This window comes from Bubalus bubalis, chromosome 13 (genome assembly GCF_019923935.1).
Source record: "Bubalus bubalis isolate 160015118507 breed Murrah chromosome 13, NDDB_SH_1, whole genome shotgun sequence".
NCBI classification, from domain to species: Eukaryota; Metazoa; Chordata; class Mammalia; order Artiodactyla; family Bovidae; genus Bubalus; species Bubalus bubalis.
This window is the reverse complement of record NC_059169.1, coordinates 75,139,960-75,150,216: the sequence shown is the minus strand read 5'-3', so window position 1 is coordinate 75,150,216 and position 10,257 is coordinate 75,139,960. Positions and strand designations below refer to the sequence as shown.

At 46.7% G+C, this 10,257-nt stretch overlaps 2 long non-coding RNA genes across 2 annotated transcripts; one reads left to right on the top strand and one right to left on the bottom strand.

The window, feature by feature from the left end:
* Positions 1-2,550: 2,550 nt before the first annotated feature.
* Positions 2,551-8,753, bottom strand: LOC123464821. The gene is made up of 3 exons (XR_006639855.1): positions 8,324-8,753; positions 7,621-7,733; positions 2,551-2,970 (listed from the first exon to the last, which is right to left on the bottom strand). It is a non-coding gene; the product is annotated as an uncharacterized LOC123464821 (long non-coding RNA).
* LOC123328841 lies at positions 6,124-8,919 on the top strand. The gene is made up of 2 exons (XR_006543839.2): positions 6,124-6,567; positions 8,751-8,919. It is a non-coding gene; the product is annotated as an uncharacterized LOC123328841 (long non-coding RNA).
* Positions 8,920-10,257: the final 1,338 nt, after the last annotated feature.

Genomic DNA, 10,257 nt, shown 5'->3' with positions numbered 1-10,257 from the left:
CTCAACAACTATTTTCAATGAATGAATGCAGGCTTTGGGGCTAAGACTTTAAAGCACGTTATGCTATTTAATCTTCATCATAATCATGTAAAGCAAGTATTGTCATGCCTGATTCAGAGAAGAAATTAAAAGACAATCAGAAAAGTGAGCAGCCTCCCAGGGTTACCATATAATAGATGTTCTGTAAAACTCTTCATGGATGCTTAATTATCATGCTTTTGAAACATGCAGCCAGTTTTCTATTTTCAATATGTAAGCTATTCAAGCATCCTTTACTTCCTTCTCTTTGCTGTCCCCCTTCCACCTCTTTCTTATTTCCATATCTTGCTTTTGAGTCTTCAGTGCTCATAAGCATTTCATTGGGGAGAAAAATGGAAAAATAAAAGGCCATGAAACACAACAACTGAGCAGGAGTCTGTGCTCCAATGCACCAAAAGGAGGGCACATTCTCCCCTCCTTTTATGTCTCAGAGGACAGCTTTGGGATCTGGACTCATTTATTTAAAAATGTTTAAAATTATTTCATTTTGTTAAATAGGCTTTATTTTTTTGAGTAGTTTTAGGTTCCAAGCAAAACTGAGCAGAAAGTATACCCTCAACAGACAGACAGACACACACTCAGACACACATACACGCAGTTTGTTATTACCCATGGACCCATGTAGACTCATTCATTTTTATCCTGCTGTATGAAACCACCTGGGATTGTGTGTTTGCCCAATTTCAGCCATCTTGTGCTAAAAGCCCTCTTTTGACCTGCAGTTTAAAATACCTCTGCCTCTTCATCAGCATTTATTCTGTTCTCAACGTGCTGCAGTAAAGTTCACTTACCCCTGAACTTTGGCTCTTCCAGTGAATTTCAGTGTTTGCGTGCTCAAAATCAGGCAATTAACTTTAATATTGCCTTCTTAAAGGAAATTAGGTATAATCTCTAAAAGCTGTAAATGACCCCACTGTCAGGGTGAGTCTGGAGTCTTTGAGGTGCTGCTCACACTCATGGTACGGCTCCCCTCCTGCCCACCCCACCAAGGTCTGGCTCTGCTCCCACCATGTCTGTGAAGCCTATCTTCATGAGCTCCATTCCACAACTCTTTTTTTTTTCCTCTTTGGCACCATATAACTATCCTTGAGAAAGTCATTAACCCCTCCTCAGCTTCAGTTTCTTCACTGGGAAGTGTGAATCTAAAATACCTCCATATAAGTTTGAGTGTTAGTCACTCATTCATATCCGACTCTTTGAGACCCCATATTCTATAGCCCGCCAGGCTCCTCTGTCTATGGAATTCTCCAGGCAAGAACACTGGAGTGGGTTTCCATGCCTTCCTCCAGGGGATCTTCCGGACCCGGGGATTGAACTCAAGTCTCCTGCATTGCAGGCAGATTCTTTACTATCTGAGACACTAGGGCAGTCCTTTTGAAATTTGAAGGTGAATTTAAATGAATCCCAATGTGTTCATGTTCCGTGTGCAGTAGATCCACAGTAAACATCAGGAATTTCTCTCCTTTTCTCTCCTTACCTGCTCAGGTGTGTTTGGAGGACAGGTGCACAATGGGAAAGACAAAAGTATAAAAAAATGTGCTTGGACATAGACTGTAGTAGAGAGCAATATCTTAGGGATATTACATTATTTCTGGGTTTGTGAAGAAGGAGGACTGTGAAACAGCCAGAGCAGAGAAGCTGATGGATAGTGGAATTGCCAGGGAAAAGTCAAAGGGAAAGTGGGCTTTAGGGGCACCATTCTGCCCCAGGATATCATATTAATCTCCAAAGGTCAAGTGAAGCTGTTTCAGGACTAGCAGAGGACAATGCATAGATCCATTTGGCAGCAATGGGGTCCTTGGAAAGTCAGTAGAAGCCTGATAGCAAAGCACCTTGAATATCTCTTTGAGGAGGATGGAATTTATCCTGCAATCACTGGGAGCTATTAGGAAGCAAGTGATCTGTCACACTAGGACTGAAGTACTTGGGCAGCAATGACTGCAGGGGAAAGAGGCTGGAGGCTGCAGAATAAATTAGACAGTTTTGTAACAGTTCTGGTATGAGCTGACCAAGGCCTCACACCCATTGGCAACAATGGGAAGAGAAGGGAAGGATTTGTGTTCAAGTGCTGTCTTCTAAAATATTCTTGTGGCCTCTTGTTTCAGATTCCCCCCTCTCGCCATTATATCACAGACTATAGGTATTTATATGGAGAAGGCAATGGCACCCCACTCCAGTGCTCTTGCCTGGAAACTCCCATGGACAGAGGAGCCTGGCGGGCTGCAGTTCATGGGGTCGCTAAGAGTCAGACACGACTGAGCGACTTCACTTTCACTTTTCACTTTCATGTATTGGAGAAGGAAATGGCAACCCACTCCAGTGTTCTTGCCTGAAGAATCCCAGGGAAGGCAGAGCTTGGTGGGCTGCTGTCTATGGGGTCGCACAGAGTCGGACACGACTGCAGCGACTTAGCAGCAGCAGCATAGATATTTATACATGCTTTTTTTTTTTTTTAACTTGATGAGTCTTTAAAAATCTATTTACAAGTAGAAGATAATAAAATGGTCTTGATTCTGAGAGCTTATTTATAAAATATTGGAATGGGATGAATCAGCAAACCCGTCGCCGTGAAACTCAATGCGGAGGAAGAGCTTGCTGGGCAGGGCTGCGCCTGCCTGTTGCAGTCGTGGAGCTTGGTGGGCAGCAGGGCGGCCGGCCGCGGGTCCCCCAGGTGCAGCGTGCTCAGGGGGGCCAGGGACTCAGCGCGCTGCAGCGGCGTGGCCCATGTGCCCGGCGAGGTCCTCACCCTGGGCCTGCTGTCCTCAGCCTCCTCGTCCGTGCCGTCGCTGCGCCTACCCTCGCCGGACAGCAGTGCCGCGCTCCTCGCACCGGCTCTGAGCTTCGGCTGGGTGCGCGGCCCGGGCTGTTCTAGCTGGAGAGCCGGCTGCTCCAGGTGCTGCTTGGGGCGCAGGGCGAGCTGAGGAGGCTAGACTGCGGGGTGGAGGCAGGAATGAGCAGGCCGGACCCCTCCTAAGTCACCCCCAACATCCCGGCCTCAGGGGCACCCGGCTCAGGGGCCTTTCCCATCCGGCGGCATCTCCACTGACCCCTGTGGGTGACTTTGTACGTGGATCATCTCCTTTAACGGGCTTCCCTGGTGGCTCAGATGGTAAAGAATCTGTCTGCAGGAGGCCTAGGTTTGATCCCTGGGTTGGGAAGACCCCCTGGAGAAGGAAGCAACTAACTGAGCAACTAACATATATGCCTCTGCCACTCACCATCAAAGAGAGATACATAATAGGATATAATTAATTGTAAATAATAAAATATAATCAAACCTGGTACTATTTCACTCAGGAAGCAAAGAGCATAACTATGACAAAGATCATGATTTGTCTTATAGGCAGGCTCAGCACAGGCAGAAACAAAACATTTCTGAACATTAGTGGTAAGTGAGTGTTCCAAAGTGAAAATCAGGGTGATGGAGAAATTAAGTGACTTGGGGTGGCTCTTTCAGGGGAGAGGGAGACAGAAATGGAGCTGGAAGACCTTCATGCATTTGCACTAAGTTGCTTCAGTTCAGTTCAGTTCAGTTGCTGAGTTGTGTCTGACTTTTTGGGACCCCATGAACCGCAGCACTCCAGGCCTCCCTGTCCATCACCAACTCCCGGAGTCTACCCAAACCCATGTCCATTGACTTGGTGATGCCATCCAACCATCTCATCCTCTGTCGTCCCCTTCTCCTCCTGCCCTCAATCTTTCCCAGCATCAAGGTCTTTTCAAATGAGTCAGTTCTTCACATCAGATGGCCAAAGTATTGGCATTTCAGCTTCAACATCAGTCCTTCCAATGAACACCCAGGACTGATCTCCTTTAGGATGGACTGGTTGGATCTCCTTGCAGTCCAAGGGACTCTCAAGAGTCTTCTTCAACATCATAGTTCAAAAGCATTAATTCTTTGGTGCTTAGCTTTCTTTATAGTCCAACTCTCATATCCATACATGACTACTGGAAAAACTATAGCCTTGACTAAACGGATTTTTGTTGACAAAGTAATGTCTCTGCTTTTTAATGTGCTGTCTAGGTTGGTCATAACTTTCCTTCCAAGGAGTAAGCATCTTTTAATTTCATGGCTGCAATCACCATCTGCAGTGATTTTGGAGCCCAAAAAAATAAAATCTGACACTGTTTCCACTGTTTCCCCATCTATTTCCCATGAAGTGATGGGACCAGATGCCATGATCTTAGTTTTCTGAATGTTGAGCTTTAAGCCAACTTTTTCACTCTCCTCTTTCACTTTCAAGAGGCTCTTTAGTTCCTCTTCACTTTCTGCCATAAGGGTGGTGTCATCTGCATATCTGAGGTTATTGATATTTCTCCCAGCAATCCTGATTCCAGCTTGTGCTTCTTCCAGCCCAGCATTTCTCATGATGTACTCTGCATATAAGTTTATTCAGTTGTGTTCAATTCCTTGCGACCCCATGGACTGTAGCCCACCAGGCTCTTCTGTCCATTGGATTCTCCAGGCAAGAATACTGGAGTGGGTTGCTATGCCCTCCTCCAGGGGATCTTTCCAACCCAGGGATCTAACTCGTGTCTCCTGTGCCTCTTGCACTGCAGGCAGATTCTTTACCACTGAGTCACTGGGGGAGGCTGAGAAACCTTCACATTTCACCCTTGATTCTGGAACCATAGCCCAGCCCTTGCCATCCTGCCCTTGGTATAAGTTGACTGAACACAGGTGGATTTGTGAATATCCAAATGAAGAGCTTAAGGAGGGATTATGTTGCTGTGTTTCGAGGAGCAGAAAGGGATCAAAAAGTGAATCATCCACTTTTGGAAAAACGTAGACATTTCCGAGAGCAGGGATGACTGAGCTTAGAGACTGGAAAGGGGGCTATATGGTGAGGGGGACTGGAAACAGGAGGTCACATCAGGAGGGCAGGAAGCACAGCTACCACTGGCTGAGACCCCTTCTGTGCCAAGCCCAAGGACTCTTATGCTGCCATGCCACCTAATTCTCCCCACCAGAGTGGATGGGGGGACCCCCACAGCCCTATTTTATACAGAGAAGCAGTGGAGCTCAAACACCTGCAGGAGGTCATCTATGATCCTACGTGGCAGTGTCGGGACTGAAATTTAGGAATACCTCCCTCCAAGGATCTGTGTGTCTGCCTTGTTATGCCCTGCTATGACATTTGATATTATGAAACAGAATGTTTACCAAGGGGAGAAATGACTCCTTCATGCAGTGCCTGTGTTCTGTGTACTGTTAACCTCATCTGAATAGGATTTTTATTTTAGTCCAAAACCTAACACTCGCCCCTCTGCAAAGCCGCCTCTACCTGGCCCATGCCTTCTTGAGAAAAGCTCTTTAGTGTGGCTGGCAGGCCTTCAGAATTGAGTGCTTCTGTTAAAAAAAAAAAAAAAATCTGAGTAAGGAATTCAGTCTCACTTTGGACACTCAGCTCTTTGGCTTGAACAGAGAGAAGGAAGTCCAAGTCTTTGAAATCGAGAGAAGGAAGTTTCTGCAGTGAAGCCTATGCGGCTATTTAACAAGGCACATCTTTTATTGATGCAGAGGAGGGGATCTCTGTCCCTCGGTGGAAGCTGCCCGCTTCACTGAGAACACCATCTCCCCTCTCTCCACTGGTTCATCCCATGAGGCAGTCAGGATGGCCCACATGAGAAGCTGCCCCTCCATGCCCCTGTGACTCCTTCCCTACTGAACTGTGAGTTACTCAAGGTCAGGGATGGGTCGTATTCCTATAGGAATCCCGAGAGTTTTAAACCCTTAATGACTGTTTACATGAGTAAATACATGAATGAAGGTGGCTAGTCCAAAGCTTTGTGGGGAGTGTACCAGTAGGAGTCAGATGCGAATTACCGAGCAGGCCAGATACCTCCCACCCAGATTCCAGAACCATCTCCCCTCCTTTCTTCTTCCCTCAGAGTGTTATTCTTTCCCAGCCACTCCCAAGTGAGAGAACATAAAGGAGGTGAACTTGCCATTTGTATCCATGCTTCACTCTTTATCTTTTTTTTTTGAAACATGACAGGCCCATGCTTGTGAAGTGAGTGAAAGTCACTCAGTCGTGAGCAGTCCGTGGAATTCTCCGGGCCAGAATACTAGAGTGAGTAGCCTTTCCCTTCTCCAGAGGATCTTCCCAACCCAGGAATTGAACCCAGGTCTCCCACATTGAAGGCAGATTCTTTAACCAGCTGAGCCACAAGAGAAGCCCAGATATGTTCAATTAGCTCCAGATACAGCATCCTCTGCCACATTTTATTCCTCAAATATTTAGTCCTTGTCTTCCCAGCTGAAGGAATAGGAATGTGGTTTCAGAATCCTACGTGATTATATTTATTGCAGGCCGTTATGGCAAAGGGGCTGCCTGCCAGCTGTGCCCTTTTTGAGCTTTGCCAAGTATCTCCTGAGAGCCTCCCCAGGGCCTTAGACAGAGGCGGGAGCCGCTGCCACCACGAGGGTGGGCTATCTGCCTACTTGGCTTCTCTCCTTTATGAATCTTCATCCATGGCTGCAGAGCTGCCTCACAGCAAGGCGGCGCCTCCTACACAGAGTTCCAGGTACCTGTGTGGTGCTTTGGCCCTGGGCTTCCTTCTTCCGCTGTGCACTCTCCCTGTGCACTCCTTATCAAGGACCCACTGAATAGTATGGGAAATAATTTCGAGGGAGGTTGGTGACCAGAGAGACTCAAGGATCAAGTGCCCGATCTTGCAATTATGCAAATTACTTTTTCTTTCTGTCTCTACGTTTTCCCCCTTCTCTCTATCAGATGAAGCTAAACATCCCGACGTTGCACGCTGTCATCATTAAAGCTGTAGTTCTCAACACTGGCTGCACGTTAGGATTCTCTTCGTGTGAGAATCCAACTGTGTCCAACTGTTTGCAACCCCATGGACAGTAGCCCGCCAGATTCCTCTGTCCACAGAATTTTTCAGGCAGGAATACTGGAGTGTGTTGCCATTTCCTCCTCTAGGGGATCTTCCCAAGCCAGGGATCAAACCCACATCTCCTTCATCTCCTGCACTGGCTGGTGGATTCTTTACTGATGAGCCACCTGGGAAGCCCAGGATTCTCTGGGGAGCCTTAAAATGCCAATGCTTGGGCTTCTCACGAATCAATGAAGTCAGAACCTTTGGCGGGTGGGCCCAGGTATCAGTATTTTAAAGTTCCCCAGGTAGTTCACATGGGTACCCAGGTTGTTATCACTAGATTGAATGACATAGCACCTTCTAAACAATAATAAATGATACCAATAGTATTAATACTATTATTACTCTTTCATTATGCCTGCCCATAACCTTACTTCTGCCAAGAAAAGAAGTCTGGTTATATTGAAATTGTACATAACAAAAACACTTACAAGTGATTATCACTGGCCTCTAAGCTGCTCCGTGAGACAATGAAAGTGACCTGAAACAGCCAGTCAGCTGTGAAGACCCCATTCTTTAAAATATGTGCGTGCGTTCCCACACATCCCATGGCGTGACTTCTCACCCAGCAGGCTTCATCCAGCCTGGGTCTATGCCAATGGAAACACTTCCATTTGAAGAGCCCAGTGCCCTCGTTTCCAGGTGCAATGGCAGGCAGCTGTCTACTTTTACATCCCAAGTTACCTTTGCTCTGCAGTAAACAGATGAGTCACAGTTGGTCCCGGCAGGTCAACTAACAAGCAGCGCTGGGCCATCCTGTCTGGTGGCTTAGGCTATTGAGACAGTGCCCTTGGTGCCTACGCGGGAGTCATAAAGTTGGGTTTGACACTCTTTAAACTTATCTTTGTTTGCTGATTGTTTGGCTAGAGGGACTGGTGTTGAGTTATTCCTGGCGTCTATGGGCCCTGGATGATAAGCATAATTAGGGTGAAAGGCAGGCATGCAGCCCTTCATTAACTGAAGCAATGGGTCAAGTAGATTAGTGCAGACAATTGACATGTGTAGACAGACCCTAGTTCTACTTTGGATATAAGTTTACTGTCTTTCTTCAGACTAAATATGTTCTGGGTGTTCCTGACAGAAGAGCAGCCTGAAGGTTAAGGTTTTTACCTGTTCTGTCCCTATCTGAGTGGCGGGATGAGGTTAGCTTGGGTTTTAAGCCTACTGTTTAAATTTCTTTCAAAGCCACCCATTTCTTTGCCTTCATCCAAGCTGGGACCAGAATCATCAAGAGATTATGCATTAATGCCTCTTAGCAGGACCCCACACTCCCTCTTGCCTCACAGAGCAGTCAGAATGATTCTTCCTAATTTCAGATGGGAACATTTCCCTTCCCTACCTGAAACCCTCCAGCAAATCCCCCATCATTCTCAGGATCAAGCCTCACCCTTTGAGATGGCCTCCAAGCCGACTTCAGAATCTGGCCACCATCCCACCTTTCCATCTTTCCCCACTACCAGCTCTTTTCCTTCCAGACCTTGGAACCACAATCTTTCACCTGTCTGGAGCTCTTTCTCAAGTGCAGCTGATGCCTAGAATCCTTCACTTCTCATTTCCTTAAGGAAGTCTTTCCTTCCTCCTCCTGTGAGTTCCTGACACATAATTCCCTCACTCTGAGTTTCTGATCCTAACGCTTCTCAGGTTTTGTTGTTACCACTTGTTTAACCAGAATTTAAGTTCAGTTAAGGAGGGACCCTATCCACACTCCTGTCTGTGCCTCTTCCCTCTCTATTCTTAACATCAAGTGGGTGTTTGCATTTCAAATAAACCCTGTAAAGACTTGCCAAATGAAGATCTTTGTAATCCCTTAACAGGTTCACCGGAAAAGGTCAAAGCGGTGGAGAAGCCAAAGGAGCGGAATATAATTTGAGAAGAAGCAACACATGTTATTATTCTACATAGCAATCAAAGAGCCATTGTATGATATGCCTACAATATGTAAGGTACAATGTTAGATTTTTTAAAAACAGCTTTGTTGAAATATAATTGATAAAAAGAAAACAAAATCATTACGATATATACATCAGCTCATTCCAGTTAGAATAGCTATTACTTGAAAAAAAAAAAGAAAAGAAGAAGAAGAAGACATGTGTTTTCAAGGATGTGGAGAAATGGAGACCCTTGTGCACTTTTGGTGGGAGTATAAAATAGTGCTGCCACTGCTGAAAGCAGCGTCGAGGCTCCTCAGAAAAGTGTAAGCAGAACCACTGTATGATCCAGCAATCCCACCTCAGGGTGTGGATTCAAAATAAGATGCTTTATAAAGATTCATTTAACTGGTCACTATAATTGTCTTCAAAGAATTCTTTGCCAGACTTTCACAGGGTGAGACCATCGTTAACTACTAAGAAGAATGGGCATGCTGCTGCTGCTGCCGTTGCTAAGTCGCTTCAGTCGTGTCCGACTCTGCGCAACCCCATAGACGGCAGCCCACCAGGCTCCCCCGTCCCTGGGATTCTGCAGGCAAGAACACTGGAGTGGCTTGCCATTCCCTTCTCCAATGCATGAAAGTGAAAAGTGAAAGTGAAGTCGCTCAGTCGTGTCTGACTCTTAGCGACCCCATGGACTGCAGCCCACCAGGCTCCTCCGTCCATCGGATTTTCCAGGCAAGAGTACTGGAGTGGGGTGCCATCGCCTTCTCCAAGAATGGGCATAATAGCTGACAGTTATTTAGTACACAGTGTGCCCGGCACAACTACACTATGGGTAAAGCGCTATCGTTACTCCCATTTTGTGGATGAGGAAACTGAAGAGCACAGGGAACGAAGCCATCTGCCCAGGGCCGTAGAGCTGGTGCCCTGAGCCACACGCGCGGTCGGACACTGCAGTCCCAGGGCAGGCACCTGCTACACCATCTGCCTGTGGAATTACCTGCGCGCTGCCTCCAACAACTTGAGAGTCTCCACGCTGGCAAGAAGATGTCACAGGTTGAGGAAGTAACATAGATGTTCCATCCTCCTTCCAAGAGGCAGAGGGAGGGCTAACTTCAGAACATGAGGGTGAGGCTTCATTTCTCAGCTCCGTGAATTATTTCTGAGTTTATTGTATTATCAGTGACTAAGGAACTGAGGCCATGAGGAAACACAAAGGTGTTTCATTACAAATGGTGTAATCTTTAACTTTATTTAAAGGACCTGGAACTCTGTGGCTTCCCACCCATTTTGTGACCCAGAATTGTGCTGATCTGAAAGTACTGTGTGACTTTGGGGAGGTGGTTATCAATCGACACAGCCGCAAGGGCTCTTGGCGGGAGCCAAGGAGGCCCACGGGTCTGGCTGTTTCCACACCAGCCTCCCGGCCTGGAGAATTTGCACAATGTTT